Source organism: Phaenicophaeus curvirostris, chromosome 8 (genome assembly GCF_032191515.1).
Source record: "Phaenicophaeus curvirostris isolate KB17595 chromosome 8, BPBGC_Pcur_1.0, whole genome shotgun sequence".
NCBI lineage: Eukaryota > Metazoa > Chordata > Aves > Cuculiformes > Cuculidae > Phaenicophaeus > Phaenicophaeus curvirostris.
In genome coordinates this window covers 39,529,744-39,549,026 of record NC_091399.1, presented here as the reverse complement: position 1 = coordinate 39,549,026, position 19,283 = coordinate 39,529,744, and the positions used below count along the sequence as shown (strand labels likewise).

At 43.8% G+C, this 19,283-nt stretch overlaps 1 pseudogene; it reads left to right on the top strand.

Moving 5' to 3' along the window:
* The window catches only part of LOC138723735 (glutamate-rich protein 3-like), a 41,072-nt pseudogene extending 22,801 nt beyond the window's left edge, over positions 1-18,271 (top strand).
* The last annotated feature ends 1,012 nt before the right edge of the window (positions 18,272-19,283 follow it).

Here is a 19,283-nt window from a genome sequence, read left to right as displayed (position 1 = left end):
AATGGCTGGACTCAGTGATCCAGTGGGTCTTTTCCAACCCGGTCATTCTATGATTCTATGATTCTTTGTGCTGCCTCGTCAGTCTCTCTGTTGAGCACGCCGAGCAGTGGACAGTGTTTGCACTGGATCTGTCAGCTTGTCAGGAGGCAGTTAGCACTTTCTCTGCAGTCCAGTGTGGAGGAGTCGCTGTGGGTGGTATGCTTGTGTGTTTCTGGTGGAAGTGATAGTGGAATAAATATTAGGAGTACTGCTGAGTTAACTGTAGTCTTCAGGGTTTTCTTTGTGATTGTGAGAACAGGATAATTTCTTTTTAAACAGCTCTGCCTCTAAGGTGAGATTCTGCTGTAATACCCCTGGCTGCTGAATAAGATAGTGTTGAATGTTAGCCAGGTTTCAGACAACAAATCTGTGTAGAAGATTCTTGGTTTGGGGCAAAAGTCCATGCTTTGAGCAACGTCTGTCATTTTGCCAAGAAACCTTACATTTAATAAAATCCTGAGATTGTTAAGCCATGCTAGACAAGTAAACTTCTGCACACATGGGTGATTTTTAAACTTTTTCGTTCTTTTCGTAAGTAATTTTTAAAAGAGCAACAACCAGTTGGAAGAAGAGACCATCCATAGAGCTATACTATGTTTTCTGGATAAGGACTCAATTCCAAGAAAAAAAAATCTGCTTTATTGTACCATGCTTTATCCACTCCAATCTAACACTGAACATGGTTTCTTTAAGTGAATTCCTTAGTATGTTCAAAGTAGTGAAAAGTATCTGCATTCAGAACGGATATAGTACCAAAAGAGTTTAGGAAATGCCCAAATCTCAGCTTCTCTGTGATTTCTAGAGAGACTTGAAGTGAATTTTCGTAATGAATATAATCTTCCAGGAATTAATATCTTCCTGAGTCATCCTCAGTTTCTGTTCTTTTTCCCCTCTTAATCTTAGTGATATCTCAGTTTTCCTGTTTCTTGCCAGTCCAGCCAACCTTGCCTGGTGACTAAAAATCATCTCCATTAACCAGATACTCTCCATAAATGGCAATTATTTGGACGCAGTTATGTTTGACTCCTATTTTGCGTGTTGGACCACATCCACATGTTAAATACCCACTCTGATTCTCAGTAAAGATCCTAGTTGATTTTCCCTGTTGGGTTAAGGCTTTGATTCACAAAGAGGGGACGCTGCAGTGATTTCTATGCTGATGCTGTGATCCTTGCACAGAGAGTTTTTTGCTGCCTGGGTCCAGCATTTCTCTACAGTAAAAGTGCTTCACTATCTCAAAGGTCCCTGAAAAAAATACCACGAACAAATAATTGAAAGGTAGGACCTTTATCAGAAATTGTCACATTGTCACGTTTACATTTCATGCCCACAAACTGAAAGGATTTCTAGACTGATTGTTGTGAATTTCACTGTAGTTTGTGAACAGCTGGAACGTGAGGGTAATTGCAATGAAGCCTTACATAAAAAAGCAGTTTTGATAGCATCCTGATGCTTGCAGGGCTTAGGGGGTGGCTCTTGGCATTTGCAGGTAAAGTGAATCAGGAGTAGGAACTCTGGCCTCTTACATGAGCCTCCTGACTGTACAAGTTGTGACTCCAGGTTATAGAAGAGGAACACTCTCAAAAGGCCATTCAAATGCTTTGTTTTCTAGCTGTTTACATTTCTGTTAGGTAGGAAAAACAGAAGAGAAACTGAAAAGAATTAAATTTCAATCTCCCATTCCCCCCCACAGTTATTAGAGAAATTAAAAACAAAAGAACCAACAAGTGTTGGCCACAAAACCTGAGTTATTGCTTTACTTGATGTTACAGCAGGATTTGGAGCAAACCTGCCTCTTATATGAGCTCTTCTGCCTTTCTCCGTGATTATATCTTCACAGATCATGTTTGGTGTAGCTTGAGATTAATGGACAGTTTTGATAATTTCAATTTTAATCTGTTTATGTTTCAATTGTTGCCTTTAAGTGCAGATAATGTTACTCTCCTTAAAGCAGGAGCTGCCTCTATGTTTGTGGAGCACTTGAGGACTTTAGGGTCCTTCTCCAAATAAGCCATTATCAGTAACCGTGTTATCTGAGTGGCAATGCAAAGGCAGATAAATATCTGGTTTTACTTCTGATAAAGAGCTAAACAGCTGTGTCTGCTGCCCTTCCATTGTTCACAGGAAGAAAAATGTGATACTTCCCAGTTCTCCTTGTTTTTTTTTAATAGGTGCATTTTTGCAATGGGTCTGGACAAAAAGCCATCCCCTCCCAAGACAAAGATGGAGAACAATGACGAAAAGCACGTAGATTCCTGGAGAGATGAAGTGCAGAGTGAGCCAAGTAAAAGCAGTATCGAGCAGAAATCAAGCAAAGATTCAGTGTTAGTCATCTCACCATGTTATGAAGAGAGTGTGGAAACTAGTGAGGACAAAATGGAGACCAGACATGAGTACAGAAAGGAAGAAGAGAAAATATGTGGTTATGAGAGTGAAGATAGTCAGGAAGACACCGGGAAATATGGTACGGTATTCAAAAACAAAAGAAGAGGATGAAAAATGAGAGAGGATGGTTCTGGAGAAGGGATGGGATTGTGGGCCTCCAACTCCACCTGGAACATCCTCTCTTAGGACATCTCATGTGCGAGAAATGTGGTGATGGTAGTGTCGGGGCAAAAAAATCGGTGGGACTCCTTTTGGCCAAGCAAAAGGATGAGAGGGTTTTGCAAGAGCTAAGAAAATGAGTAAGGAGGGTCTGAGAGGCTGAAAGAGGAGCCTGAGGTAGGTGGGAAGGCAGGAGGAACATGGGGCACATGGGGCACAGTGGAGGGACAGCAGTGAAGAAGGACAACAGCAGCAGGTGGAGGAGAAGTAGAAAAGAAGGAAGAAAAGGGACTGGGTGTGATTCTGAGGTGAGCTCCTAAGGGAGACAGGGCATCAGCATAAGATGAATGGAGAGAAGAGCGTGACCATAGGGGCAGGAGGTAGAAAATCTCCTGCTGCCTGATGCGAAATGGATGGGAGTGACAAACTGTGAAGGGGAGGAGGCTGAATACTGGGTGTATAAGGGGAGGGAAAGTGGGAAGAGCACATAGCATCAAAAAATCAGCAAGATTTAACTCCAGATGAACTATTTTGGTCTTTTCTCCTGTTGCCAGTGGGAGTGCAATGCTTTGTTCACCTAAGCCTCTTACAAGTCCTTTCTCCACTGCACTGCCCCAAGCACCATTTACCTGACACTTGCCCAAGCCTCCAGCTTCCTTATCTGAGCATTTGTTCCTTCTTCAGGTCTACCGCTTGCCTTTCTTGTGTTCTCTGCTCTGGCCCTGCTGGGGCTATCGTCCTTTCCCTTTACTGAGTGCTCCCATTGCCTGTTGGAACTGGCTGACCTTGCCCTTTTTGCCTGAATCCCATCTTGTTTCAGTTGACAGAGATTTAAAACAAAAAAAAAGACTGGAGAGAGGCTGCCCTTGCTGAAGTTTGTCCAGGGCTGTTTCTTGTGGCAAACAAAGATATTTGTGGTATAAAATATTTGTGATATAAAAATGATGCATGGCAGGTCCAGCTGCATGCTCAGGATGTGCCATTTCCCAGTGCCACCTCAGGCCAGTCGCTGTGGCCAGCAGGCTGCCTCCAACTCTGCCTGCCCCTGTGGGAGAGGTGGTGAGCTCAGGCTGTGCCTTGACTTGCTCCTTATTATAATGCCTTTTTCAGAGAAAGTCAAATTTAGAGAGAGATTTTAATTTTTACTTCCTATTCCTATTTTTACTTTTGTAATTCTGCAGTGCTACTGCTTAGCTTCCTCATTAATCCCTGTGGATGTGTGTTTGTGATTACTCAAGGCTTTTTCCTTCCAGGAGGTGGGCACCTTTCTGACAGGTACCTAAGGAGGCCTCAGTTCCAACAACGCAGTTGGAATCTCAAATGATTTTTTATACAGAAAATGAATCTCCTTATTCCCTTAATTCTCACTGTCTGGGTAATTGTTTATTTGCCTAATTGGTTCTGCATCAGATACTCTTCATTTCTGTCCTTGGCATTCTGTCACTTCAGTACTTGAGAAGCATTGATGGGAAGAAAAAGAGATGAGCAATAAAATTGGAAAGGTGAGAAATGATGGCCCTGAGGGACAGCTGGTGTGTCAGCAGTGGCAGCTCTCCCTCACAATTTAGCTTTGTGGCCTCGCTGCTCTATGTGCGGTGAGCTCACTGTAGCCGTGGAATGACTGAATTTTAAGTGGAAATCACTGACATCCCTGTGTCTGCTGGTGCCTGAGATTTCAAACAGTGCAGCCTTGGCTGGAAAGAGAAAGATTCTTCTATGCGTATGCGTGAAGAAAGTCTTTACCTGTAGATCTGAGCAAAGTCATCTATCAAACATTACAACTCATCAGGCTGGTAGCTTGGAATGAAATCTAGACCTTGTTGATGTAAGAATGCTAATTCTGCGGTAGCGTCATTTGTTTTAGGATTTCACTTGGGACCTGAGTGAGGAGATTAGAGTAATGTGATAACAGACTATTCCTCTGCAGAAGCCTTTGGCTGGATTTAATTAATTCATTTAGTTTGTAAGCCACTTTGTTACTAATTAGCCATGTCAATCCACATTTATCTTACTTTGTGCTACAATATGTTAGCTTTCTCCAGCTTTCTCCATTACTTGTATTTTTTTTTCATCACAACAGATTTTTCTGCTGTAATGAAAATATCTTGCATTTTACTTTTGACTTTGCCCAGCTCTTAATTTTTCTGATCCTTTCAGTGGCTACTGATTTTGTTTGTTTTGTTTTTAATGTGTTAATCATACTTGGTGCATCATTCAGTAACTTTATTACATTTTTGCTACTCTGTCTGTGAAGAACATGATACTTCTTTGATGACAGTGTGCTCCTATGATTCCTATCTGTAGTCTTAGATTCTCTAATGCCTTTAAAAAGAGCAAATGCAAAGGCAAAAGGAGATTACTGAAGCTAACTTCTGTTTGCTTAAAGAGAACTTCATTAGTTGTGAATTCCATTTCCTGTCTCACAGAATGATTGTTTTATTTTAGAGTATGAGGAAGATTTTGAAGCAGATGAAGAAGGTGATGAGGAACAAACTGGCGAGCAGATGAATGGAGTTTCAAGGTCATCTTCAGATGATAAAAACCTTGATTTAGACTACGGAAAGGAGAGTAACTTATCACAGAAGGCAACGCGGGCCTCTGACAGTGAGAAAGATGAAAGTGACAGTGCGTCAGAGGATGATAAACAAGGTTAGTTTTTTTCATAATGAATCTTAGAGAAGTTGACCTAATGCATACTTTACATTTTGTGCATGTCCAGTATGGATGTTGAGTCTGTGTAGGAAACTCATGCAATTCCTACTGAATTTGTAAAAGATGGACATTTTATCTGTTCTTAATTCTGCCATCTGTCACTGAAATGCAGCCAAACCCACTGGCCATGTAAGCATGTGCCAGTCCACAGCAGGCCCTGCTGAACTATTTAGTTACAGAAATGGAGATGGAGCCAGTCAGAAAATTAGCTCTAAATACTTGGGGCAGATCAGCACTTCAGGTCGATGGTCGCTGACACCTGAGAAGCTGTGACTACTTACGCTTCCTGAGGATTTGCGCTTATATCCAAGGAGTCACCAGGAAACCCAACATCCCATCTTGTATTTTAGAAGTGCTGTCTTTAATGGCCCTGAATAGTCAGAACCTCAGCTGTGCCCTTGGGTGCATGACTGACTCAGTCCTGGCCCTGGGAGGAAATGCTGTCAGCTCAGCTGACTGTTCTCCTGCAGCGGTCAGGTGGTTTGGGAGGATCATTCTTCAAGACTGGCTGTTAATGAGCAAGAGCTGGAGTCAGTGAGATAGTCCATGGTTCTTGATCCAAATGTAGGTACAAAAGTGTGCAGTGAAGTGTCCAAGGCAGTCACTATTAATTCAGAAAGATTAAACTGCTCTGGAATCATTTTTCTGTAGAATAAATAGCGTTTCCTGCCATTCACTTTTTTTGGGTCAGCACTTCTAATGTCTAGTGTTTTAAATATTGACCTTCATGCAGTCCAAGTCATACATCTTCATAAATTATCCCAGAGAAAACTTGCAGGCAATTTCTCATTTATTAGACAAACAATGAAATTCCATCCACCACACAGTGAATAAGTCAGGAGTGTCTTTTCCTTCTAGAACAGGGGTTTATTGCCCTCTAACATTTCTCCTCAATGGCTTTGTTAGATCCTGAGCTGACTTACATGCCTCTTGCTTGTCATAATGTACCAAGACTTCTCCATTTACTGCTAGTTTAAAATTAATTGCTTTATCTTCCTTACATTTGACAGTCCTATTGTGCAAACTGTTTCTCGAGTTAAATGGAAACGTTACTTTCACATTTTTGTTTCCCGGTGAATTAAATAAAGGTAATATAACTGTTTGTGAGAAGGTTGAGGCTGCAAGAGAGATGCAGTCTTTCTATAGAGTATAAAATCCAACAGAAATTCAAATGAGGTTTGAAAAATCCTTGCTTATAAAATCACTGCAGTGATCGAAAATAATCTTAATTTATATTTTCTTGTGATTGAACACAAACTGCCTATGATCTGCGATGAAATAGGAGTGATGATAGGAATGGTTGGACTCGATGATCTAAGAGATCTTTTTCAACCTAGTGACTCTGTGATTCTGTGTGATTCTGTGATCTTTTATTCCTTTTTCCTATTTGTTCATTTTTAATATTTCCCCCTTTGTAATAATATCTTTTTATGTTAAGATGTCACTTCATAAGCAATTTAGTCCACAAGATGTGTTCATTTTAAGTGCAGGTTTGTTTTGCATCTACTCATGGAGTCAAGCACAGCACACAAAATGCGTCATTGATGTCCTCAGTGCTCCTTCCTGTGTGATGGAATTGATGTTGAGGCCCCTTGCAGATCCTCCAGCATCCAATGCTGTGCATGCAGAGCATGTGCTGAGGGCAGGGAACTGGTGTGAACTTAATTGTCCGCTGAGACAGGGTGTGGAAGTGTGATCCTGAGGTTGTAACAGATTGCAGCGAATCCAGCCTTGGTCTGTCCCCCTTTGGTGGCGTAGCTGTACTCATAGCTTGCATTCAAAGCAGCCCTGCTGCTATCTTTATATTCTGTTTCTAGCTCTCATCTGTGTTAAATCATGCTAGGCACATGAAAACTGTTCTGGGAGTTCCTTAGCTGTTCTATTCCTTAGCCCTAAAGCGTGACGTGTTTCCCATTGCTTTAAAACTGAGTTGCCATCTGGACTGGCGAGGCTTATACCTGGGTGCGATTTGCCAACTTTGTATAAGCGTAGTTACATAAACACCCTGTGACTTGATCTCTGCAGCCAGAGGCGTGTCCTGTCCAGAGGGACGTTTGCCAGTTTGATCTGGCAAAGTAGGTCTTCATGGGAAGCGTTACTGGGACATTGTGCTGTTGATAGTAACTTGTTTTCTCTTGGCTTGCAGGGGATAACAGAGCTGTGCTGTTTTTTAGATCTGTTACCTACAGAACCTACAGTTCTGTCCTAGAGACAAACACAAACCTATGACCACCTGGAGATTACCTGCGCCCTGTGTCTCTGTGGAATTTAACTTTAACTGCTGCTAGCTTCAACTTTCATCTCCTTGTAACCTGAAATTCCATGTGCTCCGTGCATTTACTGTGCCTTGAATTCATCTGCTGAGCCTTTGACCTGTACTTTTTTTTTAAGAACTCCCTTGCTTTCACTTGAGCTCGTGTGTTAGTATTGGTGGACCAAGATTTTAGACAGCAAGGTTTTGGGCATACACACTATGTTTTTGTGTTTTGTTTCCGTAATCGGTGCACTAATCCACTTGTAATAGGTGAGTGCTGCTACAGTAGAACTGACTTGCTAATAGTAATAGGACCTGGAGTTTTATAAGTATATGCTGTGGACAGATTCTGTTTCATCTTAGTTCAGTGTATCGTTACACTTGGTCAAGACTATCTGAGTTCATTAGGCCCCTTGGGTCAGTTCAGCACAGTTTTGGAATAATACTCAGGTGCCAAAGATGTTATTTTTGCATACAGTGTTATGAATCGGACATGAATCAAGACTGTATAAGACAGACTTTGGCATTCAGATCCCCGTAGGCCATAAGCAGGTGAATAAATTGGAAAGAATCACTGACAATTCCTATAGTACAATATGTAAACTGCATATTTGAGTTGTTCTGTCACTGAACTTGCTTGTTTGTATGCTGCAGGAGTGATGGTGCTTTCTGGGAGTCTAAACATAGGTCTCATTAGAACAGAGGTGCAAAGCCAGTAAAAGCTGGAAGTGCCTGAGATTCGTAACTGGATGTTGGCTGCCTGGTAATTTGTGCCTGAAATCCATTGCAACAGAGATCCTAGAGGATCCTGCATTGGGTACAACTAGTTATCCTTGCTGCCAGTCTCCATGATGATGATTAAATTAGAATGAGCGTATGCCTGATGACTTCCCCGGAGATGTAGCTTCTCCGCCCCACCACTGAAGTGTGCTGGGAGGTGCAGCTGTTTCTTTTTGCTACTTTTAAGGAAAATTGAGTTTTCTTGAACTGATACCCTGACATCTATACAAGGCAGTCCATTAGTTTAGAACTTCAGTTTCCATTGAAACACACCTTCTTTGTTCTTGTTTTAAAATTAATGGGAGTAGTTGTCATATTTTAGGGAAGTTTTAGCTTCCATATTTGAGATTTTTTTTTAAAAGCAGTCCTGCCAAGTTTTTCTAATACATTGCAGATGCAAACAATAATTTAAAATGCTACAAAAAATGGCAATGAGCCTTCCTCAGATCCACAGAGGAAGAAGAGGCATAGAGGGTGGAAGACTGCAGCTGTAGGAATTCTGGGCCTGAATTCTGCCTCTGGCCTTTAGGCAGCAGCGAATGCCGAGGGAAAATATAAAAGAAGGGCAAGAATACTGTGATGCTTCTGCACTGTGTCTTCCCACCCCTTTAATTAGCTGGTGTCCAGGGTGGTCTACCAATTGGGCCTAAGCAGATTTTCCTTCCTTGAGTTTGACTAATCTTTTCTTGAACCCATCTGAATGCTGGACACCAGCAGTGCTGTGTATCACTAAACTCTACTGTTCAGCCAAATGTTCGATGAAGAATAGTGCGCTTTTTTTTTTCCTCGAATATTCCATTTATGAAATTCATATGATGGTCCCTGTATGTTTTTTAAGAGGAAACAGTGAACTTTGTCTCCAGTTCAACTTGAATGGTTTACACATGATTTTGGAGATCTTTATCATATTCACTGAGATAACGGGAGCACACTGAAGAGTTGTTGCTATAGTTAAAATCTTTTATCAAATGGAGTTGAAGAAACTATTTTAAAACCTATCTGAATTGTATTTAGAGGTGCTGTTGGAATGTGATTGATGGAGGTAATCTGGTTCAGTTCCATTATCAGAAAGAAATGTTGAGGATGTTGAGGATGAAGAGGAGTATGATACCAAAAGGGCATCTGATAATGCATCACATGCACAATATGTGAATGAGAACAGGGAGAATAAGCGGCTCAGAATGGAGGAAAACCTGGAAAATTCTGTGCTGGAAAAGGAAGGAATAGATGAAGCAGGAAAGTCAAAACCATCCGTGGTTATGTTGCTTCACTCTGCTGGTAAAGAGCGCATCATTTGTTAGCAAGGAGCACATCAGTTAGTTGTGTGACACCTCACTTTTAGTGCTGATAAAATGGGCAACTTGCAGTTTCGACTTTACCTTTCTGGATAATGGACAATTAATAAAAGCTTGGCCACATGAGGAAGGCTTGGCATTATTATTTCTGAGGAATGGGAAAAAATGTAAGCCCTTGCTTTCCCATGTCATCCAGGTTATGGGGAAATGTCTTTGGTGTTGTTCAATCAGGGAGTATAAAAGAATAGTCCTATACACTGGTGATGATGTATAGGAGAGTCAGCAGCCACGGTAGATGGAGTTTCCAATTGTCCTTCTGTATTGCTGGATTTGCAGTGGAAGGTAGAGTGCTTTCCCTTTATCTTAACAGAAGTTTTAGGTTCTGTTTCTGTTGGTTTTGGTTCAGTGCAGTGCATCTATATGAGGTAGCTGTGTGTGGAATAACTGGATTGAATGTTGGTGTTACTGCTTTGCAAGTCTGTTGCTGCTAGGTTACCTTGGCTGTCTTGGATGGCTTTTGCTTTTTTGTGCATTCAGAATGCCGACAGGAAAGACACTAACATACTATTAATTGAATAATGCTGAAGTTTTTGAAGATGTTTCCTTCTGGAACCTCTCTCTTCACCTGTGTTAAGGAAAATTCTATTTTAAACACCTTCACCTCTAGGCTCGGATGATTTCATTGAGGACTACTGAAGAAGAAGGAACTTTTAAAACCTAGAAAACAGAGTATTACATTGTGCTACAAAACCAAGGAGGGATCAATGTGTGAAGCTAGTGAACTGGTATTGAGTTAGGCCAAGGCAATAGTGTTGTTCTTTATTAGCATAAATTCCTGTGTGCTTCTATTCAACACACATGGTTTCATGGCTCTAGGTTTGAGCAGAGATCTTCTATCAAATATAAAGAGATTGTCTGTTTTTTACATAGGTAACAACATTTACTTGTTAGGCAAGTCCTGCACGGTCTCTGCTGCCTGAGATTTAGGTCAAGGAAGGACAAGAGTAATCGTTGAATTATAGAAACTACAGATAGGAATGATTTTCTACACTGCATACAAAGTTGTCCCCATCTACGTGGGGCTTGTCTAGGTATATTTTCTAGCAAATAATAGATTGACAAGAAACTGTGTGTAGAGCAATGAAAGAAAAAGGTAATACCCTTTTTGAGATAAAATGAGCATGCTAAAGAAATATTGTAGGATAACAGCAGTCATGAAGGACTTAGCTTCTTCTAGGCGCATGACACAGATGCTGCAATGATTAAGATTCTAATTAAAAAATTTAAGGACATTTACAGTCTTAAAAGAAATGCAAGATGCTTACAATTTCTGCTACTCCCATCCTCCAAAAGGCTGAGCTCTTAAAGCCTTGAGAGACACTCAGAGGGCTGAAGAGCTTGGACTTTTACCGTGACTGCAGTTCATTCTTGGGCCTCCCAGGTTTCTTCAGGTGGATTTCTCTGCAGGGGTAGGCGTTCTCATCACCCATCCAGCCTGTGTTTGGTTGGGATTGTTGTGGCAGTGTTTCAGCTTTGCTCTAGGAAAACCCATCATGCTCTGCTTGTGACACGTTGTCTCCTAACCAGTGCTGTCATTAACAGCGCAAAACTAATTTATCAGAGAAAACTGTATATGCTGAAGCAAAAGGTGTGAAATTCTTCTCTGGGGTTGTTCAGTTGCAGGCTGAGTCTGGGCATATCACAGCTGGTGGTGTGACAGATCTGTCAGAAGGATGGGAATACTTGGGATGGGGTCCTGCTGCGCATTTTCTGATCTTGCTGTGCTCTTTGTGACAGGGAGATATTGCTGATCCCAAGGGAGAGAATTATTGTGAGCAGTATTTGTCATCTTTCCCTGGGCTCTGTGTTTTGATAGACTGTCAATTCCCTTTTGTCAAATGTCGTGCAGGCAGTGCACTGCAAAGAATGGAAACTGCCAGCTACTCAGACTTCAGGCCTGTAATCAGGTCAGAGTGAAATAGATGCACCACACCTAGCAAAGCATTTGGTATTTCAGCAAGTCATAGAAAGTGCTGTAGGTAACTCTGCGTGAAGCAGCCAAGGCATGTCCTGGAGTGGAAAGCTTCTTGTCTCCTCTGCAGAGATGGAGTGTTAGAATGACTCAAGCAGGTTGTGTGCTATTACACAGAGACCTTTGTCAGAATCTTGGATCCCAGGAGGAACCTTTTAAGGCTCTCCTGGGACCTTCCCTGCTCAGCTTTCATGGTCCCTTGCAGAGCAGGTCTTCGTGCTTCACCCAGGTGAAATGTCACAGCAAGGAGTGAAGCTATCACTATCCTTTGAGACCTGTGATACAGGAAAAAAAGTTGTTTGTGCTGAGCAAGTGCCTCTTGTACTATAGACCGAAATGGTCTTTTAAAAGTTTTCTCACAAGTCTATTCAGAGCTGTGCAGGTGCAAGGTATTGATGGGGTAGAAAGGATGGGTGTAAACATAAAGTATGAGGAACGACAGGAGGAAGAGGAAGAAAGAAATCAAAACAAAAATGAAAAAAAAAAGAAAAATAACATATACAAGGCTGAGGAGCAAGGCAGTATCAATGGTGTAGAAAAAAGCAACCTCCTAGGAAAAAGGTGGGAAAGCACAGGATGTGCACCGGTAAGAGAGAGGCAGGGATCTGGGAAGAGAAGAGTGCAAGGTTGTGACAGGACAGAAAAGTCTTCTCACTGCAAGCCAGTGGGAACAAAAACCTCTCCTGTTCTTCGACCTTTCAGAGCCCTGACTAACTCTGAAGCAGCAGACAGATTAAATTGCATATAGACAGCAACATGTATAAAAAATCAGTCTCTTAAGAATTGATAGCCCTTTTTTTTTAATAAACTACCAGAGGGAACATCCTGCCACATGCAAAGATGCATGATTTCACTATAATGTGCCCAGAAATTACAATGATCCATAGAATTGTAGAATTGTAGAATCACAGAATGGTTTGGGTTGGAAAGGATCTTAAAGATCTGAAGGGATTGGACAGTGTACATAGCTGGAATACTCCTCATAAAGAGGCTGTTTAGTATTACTAGGTTGAAAGTCATACACTTAATCATCCAGCAAATCATAAAGTAAAAATGGAAGTGGAAGCACAATCTTAGTAATCATTTCAAATGTCTGACTTGACTGTGAAGAATTGCAAGCATTGCATTTTCAGAACAGAAAACACTTCCTCACTTATTTATTGATAAGCATAGGTCTTCAGAAATATGTTAGTTTGGGGAATTGAGGAATCATCAGAACTGTAGTTGGAAACATCACGTAGAATTTGTTGTTTATGTTTTTTAAGTATTCATAGAACATTAATAATGTTATATCTAGAAAAAACCATTGTTGCTTGTATGTTGGACCTCTCTCAGCCTGCCTGAGGAAAGCAATCTCACTGTTTTGTGAAAATGTGGAAGTTTGCTGCTCTGTGTTTTGGTAGATGCTAATGCATGAATTTCACCTTGGAATTTTAATAGTTTTCTCCATTTGGTTGTAACCTATGTTAAAAATTTTTTTTTTACTGGTGAAGATTTACATGGCTCAAATTGAGTTTGCCCTAATATTAAATTTCTAAATTTTAAACCAAGCTGAGGTAGCTGCATGCCTTCTTCTCCCCTTTTGCTTTTTAATGGTTTCTTTCATGCTTCCTCTTTTTTTAATTTTGTGTTAGGTTGCAAGCCAATCCAGGAGGAACTAGCAAAGGTGATTGGAAATGATCTTCATGTGAATTCTGAACCTGAACCTAGCGATTCCCACGCAGATGAGGAAGAAGAGAACATAACAAATACAGACTGTGGTGCCAAAGAAGGTGAGATTGGCTGTTGATCAGGAATGTGGATTAAATCTTATTCCCCTGAAATCTTTTTATAGAAGTATTTGCCCTTTCCCTTTCCTTTCTAGGCTATCAAACACTCCTTGTGCTCTTCTCTTTCCTAACTTGTATAAAATTGGGTGATCACTAGCTAGGTTCTGTAGTCATGTAAAATTAATACTTTCTTTGGTAGTCATAGTGGCCATAGGTAAGGAATCCAGGCCATGAAAAAATTGGCTACCAGTCAAGACAACAGCTGCAGAAAGCAGGAATCTAGTGAGTTTCTCTTTGCTTTCAGGTAGCATGGGGCCTCCTTGGGAAATGTATTGTCAAGACAGGTAGGATGGGACTGTTTGCATAGGATGCGAATGACAGACTAGGAATGAAGCTGCACTGCAGACTTGATCTCCATGCTGTTTGTCTCCCAAACTCATCTCCCTGTTGGCAGTTGGCATAATTGACGATTGGGAAATCTCACACACAGCAAAGTTAATTTACTCTGGCTAATGATTATAAATAGTTATGCCACACACAGCACAGCCTTTGATTTCTTTTAGACAAAGTGAACAAATCATGTCTTTTACAGGGACTTGCAAAATCTGTTGCATTAGACTCAGTCCAATAGTAGCAGCTGGACAATTTGGACGCTGTGCTTTTGTGTATATACCATGTGTCTGAAGGAGTCGCCCAAATGCTTCTTAGATATTGTCAGCCTTGGTGCCATGACTGCTTCCCTGGGGAGCTGATCCAGTGCTCCACCACCCTCTAGGTGAAGAACTTTTTCCTTATGTCCACCTAACCATCTCCTGGTGAATCTTCCTAACTCCCTCGGCATTCCTTCTTTTTGCAATGGGTAGAAAATCAGGCCTTTACATTCCCTTGACAGCAACATTTACACCACTTCTTTCTATCGAAATGCTCAAACAATCCAATGGTACAAAGAGATTTTGAGAAAAGAAATACCAGAAACACTGTAACCTGATAAAATCTTGTACCTAACTGCAAATCTGAAGGTTCCCAGCAAGCGAATCAAGCCAACTCTATGGAAGGCACATGGAGTGTGATGAGCATCATCAGCTGCCGCACACATGCCAGCAGGCACTGAGATCTGGGAGCGCCAGGCAGAAATCAGAGACAAATCGGGGAAGACGTGGATCCTCGCTCCTTTCAGTGACACAAGACTTCTCATTTTCTAAAGAATAGGAACCTTCCACATTTGTGCCAAGCAGCGGTGCCGCAGTACAGACTGCAGGGTGCCTGCTCAGGGACAGACCCTGGAGCACCCGGTTCAATGGAGGAATTGCTGTAAAATTCCCAGGGGGCAGGAATTATTTCCCTTGATGTAATCACAGAACCCGTGGGAAGCAATTATCCATTTTGCATGAACAACTGAGTAGTATTCTTCCTGTGTGTGCATGTTATACAACAGCAATTTACCACCTATTTCTTAATTTTTGAATGTTGCTGTCAAGCTTAGAGCTATTTCATACATACACCTGAGCTTCCCGCTAGGCAGGTGAGGGAGGGAGGGAGACTAGGCAAGGCAGGCCGAACTGTCAGACTTGATAGCTGGTCATGCATCAACATTTTTCCTCAAATTAGTTATGCCAGATGCCAGAATGGCAGCAGTAGAACAGAACACAGGTGCGTGATGAGAAGTAGCACAGCAAGTTTTCTTCTCATCACCATGCTGATGTACCTTCATTGCTTGGGAGAGACAGAATCTTTAATAATAACCCCATAAACCAGCCTTAATGCTAACACAGTTCTCAATAAAACTAATGTTTTGATTAATTCTTAATAGCGGCAGATGGAGCTTTCTTGGCAGAAGGAACAAGAACACTTGATGTGCAGAAGGCAGCAGAACAAGTGGTACGAGAAGGGCACATGATAGACGAGAGAGAAGCACTTGAGAAGGAAGATTTTGTTACTGAGGGAGGAGATGTTTGCACTGAAGAGGCAGGAGAAGAAATGGCACGGATGGGAGATTTTCTTCCCAAGGAAGACACAGTAGCTGTGATGCTGGTGGAGGGTCAGCTTGCGGTGGAGGAATCTGCTCCTGAGGACAGCACCATGGCAGAAGAAGATCCCAAAGGCATGGGGACAGGGAAGGGAATGGAGTCTGGTGTAGAGGTGGCATGCGGGGAGCAGGAAGTTTTGATGGAGGGGACGGAGAGTGAGGCAGCACTGGGAGTGCAGACACCTACGGGAAAGGAGCTGGCAGGGGCACTGCTATGCAGGGAGGCAGATGGAGTGGTGTCTGAGAGGGCAGAGGTGGCTGCGGAAGTCTCTGAGGGAAAAGAGGCTTCAGAAGAGGTCTCTGAAGCAAAGGAAGCTGTGGAGGCCACAGAGCCTCTGATGGAGAGGGTGGTGGATGAGATGGTGTCTGAGGCAGAGGAGGCTGTGGAAGTCTCTGAGGGAAAAGAGGCTGCAGAAGAGGTCTCTGAAGCAAAGGAAGCCGTGGGGGCCACAGAGCCTCTGATGGAGAAGGTGGTGGATGCGATGGTGTCTGAGGCAGAGGAGGCTATGGAGGAGGGTGGTTCTGCAGGGAAAGACATTGTGGCGGATGCTGTATCTGAGGGAGAGGAGGCTGTGGAGGACGCTCGTGTGGCAGAAGATATTACCAGGGTAGTTGGCCCTGAAGGAGATGAGGCTGTAGAGGAAGCCATTTCTGAAAGGGACAAGGATGCGGAGAAGCCTGAGGTTCTTCTGGAAACACTAGGGGATACCAATTTTCACACAGGAGAAGCAACACTTAGGGGAGTAGACTTTGTGAAACCAAATGAGTTTTCACAGCTGAAAGCAGCAGGGGAAGAGCAGATCAAAATGGGGGAAGCTGCCATAGGAGCTGCAACATCTGAGACTGACAAGGCATCAGAGGTAGAAAGGAACTCTCTCAGTGCAGAGGATGCAGTGAAGGAGTCTGTGGATTCTGAGAAGGGTTCCCTGTGGCAGGTAGCACCTGGATTCAAGGCACTGGTGGATGCTGGAGGAGATCCTATAAGTGGAGTGTCTTCTCCATTGGAGGAGACCACAGCAGCTGGGGAGGAGGAGGGCTTAGCAGAAACATGTTCAAGTGGAACCCCATCTCTAGGCAGCAAAGCAAAGAAAGAGCATGCAATGGAAGAAAGACTTGTTGGAGAGGTGATGGGTTTATTTGCAGAGAAAGGCAGAACAGAGTCAGGAGGCAGAGAGGGGACTATAAGTGGAGCAGCAGGTCCAAGTGAGCTGGTAGATGGGAAGGAGGGATCACTGGACGGTGCAAAAGAGAGAAGGAAGGAGAAATTTTCTGATGAGGGGGTGATGGATGGAGCAGCTCTGCCTGCCGCAGTTCTGAGTGTGGGCAGGATGGGGGAGGCAAGGCTGGTGGCCTTTGCTGTGGTGGGTGGCCGGGCTGGGCTAGGGACTCTGGCTGAGACAGCAGCGGGACAGGAGATGGCAAGGTGCGGCAGGGTGGATGAAGGGGCGGTGGTGCAGGCGAAGGTGGTGGGAGTGGCGTGGAGGGGACTGAGTGTGATGGAGGCAGCAGCTCCTGAAGGGGTGTCAGCTGAGGAAAGGGGCACAGCCTGGGAGACTGGGAGGGATGGGGAAGGAGGTGTGGCAAATGGAGCCATGGACAGCAGGCAAGGGGCAAACTGGGAGACGGCACTGGGGTGCGAGGAAAGAAGGCCAGTGCCAGCGGATGAGGCAGGCTGGGAGTGGAGCACAGCACGTCCCCTGTCTGCACAGCATGAAGAACCATGTGGAACAACGTCCCTTGGAAAGCAGCCGATGTCAGAAACCTCCCTGAGCACCCCTGCACATGGGGATGGGGGAACAGGGCCAATAGGGAGACAGCCTGCGAGAGGAGAAGGTCTATGTCTGGGCACCCAGCCACAGCCAGCAGCTCCTGGGACAGGGGTAGATGAGGATGAGGATGGGTCACAGGAGGGGGCAGAGCAGGCGGGAGTGAAAGCTGAGGGGGAGCAGCCACGCCTCTGTGAAAACATGGGAGAAAGAGAAGGAATGGATGTCTTGGAGAGTACACAGAGCACTGAAGTCAGGGTGCAGAGGAAGGACAGTCCTGTTGGAGAGAGACCTGATGCTCCAGGAGCCACTGATGTGGGTGAAGGAAGCCGTGATCCCTGTGAGGTGAGTCCTGCATGTGTTGGCCACTGTACCCTGTGCCTGTTTGAGTCCCCAGACTGGTCCCTGCCATAAGCAGAGGATGCATCACTTCATCCTGTTTCTTACACTTACCTTAAGCATCTGCTGCTGGAAGTGGGATGAAGGGTGGTAAATCCTTCTTGGTGTTAGCTTCTGCATTCTTTCCTGTTTCTGAACCTTCATTGCAAATGCCTTTGCCCTGGTCCTCAGGCTTCTGGCCCCTCAGTTGTCTTACCCTTGGCCATGTGGTGCAGCTCTGATCACCCTGCATACCACTCCTCTGCCTGCACTGGTGGCAGTGGCTGAGCCTCCATAGCATTGCTGGCTGGGACGCTCCAGGTCAGTGGCAGCACTTCACTTCTCTGGTCACTCTGGCATCTGCTTCTGTTACAGCGGTATCTCAGTAGCTCAAAGTTTAGCACATTTTCTGTAAAGCTAATGTTTTTGTTATTGTTTCCTAGGACGTTGCAAACCCAGATGCAGTTGTTGTGCCTTCCGTTCAGCCTCAGGATGGGGAAGAAACTCTCCTCTAAGCTTTTCCTGCAGCTTCTTCAGTGCTGTTTCCTGAAACATTTACACCACTGCTGTAGATTTGTGCTGGTTGGGATGTTCACTCCTCCTTTATTTACTCCATGGGTACCACAACTACCTGTCATGTTTTCCTCAAGCAACTTCTCAGTGTTCAGCAGACAACTGAAATAAACCTGTACACACCGGCCGGGAAACAGCACGCCTTTGTATTTAGGAAGGCAATAAATGCAAGGATTGTTCCACAGCTGCTGTGCTTGTTTTTCACAAAACACAGATAAATACTGTTCTGACTAAACCTCTCCTCCCCTAGGCACTACTGGCAGGAGGGAGGGCTGAGGGCAGCTGTTCTGTATATTTCTACAGGACAAGAAGTGTGTCTGTGCAGAGCTGCCCATGTTTTCACCTGTGTCAGTGTTCTGACTGCATTTGCCTGTGTGCCCCTTCCCTTTCTGAACTGCAGAATCTTCACTGTATCTTCAGTTGTGCATGGGACGCTGGCGCACATTAATGCTTTGATTCTGATGAGAGCATCTGGGGGTGCTCAGCAGAGATGTGGAATGGCAGGATCACAAGGAATAGTATCCTCACACTGAGTTTTTCAACATGAGGGGCTGTCTCCACTGCATGTCACAGGCAAGTGAGCCCTGCCATGTGCTCAGGTACTGTGTGTGCCAGGTGGGTCTGCGTAGGTGGCTTCTTGCTCCATGGGGATCCTGGTTTCTCACTGGCCATACTGTGTGGCATTCTTGGGACTTTGAAATGTTGTTGGAAATTATTAAATCAGAACAATTCTAATGTGTCTTTTGAAATGAATAAAGCCTGGCTTTTTGTTTTTGGTGGTGTCAGTCAGTAGTAACCCTTGGGCCTGTGGAAGCTGTGTTATAACTGCAGCTGTTTCAGCCCAGCGCTGGTGGTGGATCAGTGCTGACTGAGGATCTCTGCTGCAAACATCTCCCTTCCAGCTCTGCTGCACCTCAGAGAGCTTCCTGAGAGGCTGCCAGGCCATGGTGTACAGTGCTGTACGTGCAGCAGCTCGGCAGGCATCGCTCGGTGGGGTGCAGGATGCTCAGCTCCTACACAAGGGGATTGTGACTCTGTTCTCAGATTGCGATCTAGAATTGAAATGAGCAGGGTTTTGAATGGATTGTTAAAGTAAGTCACTTAATGTAAGTCAC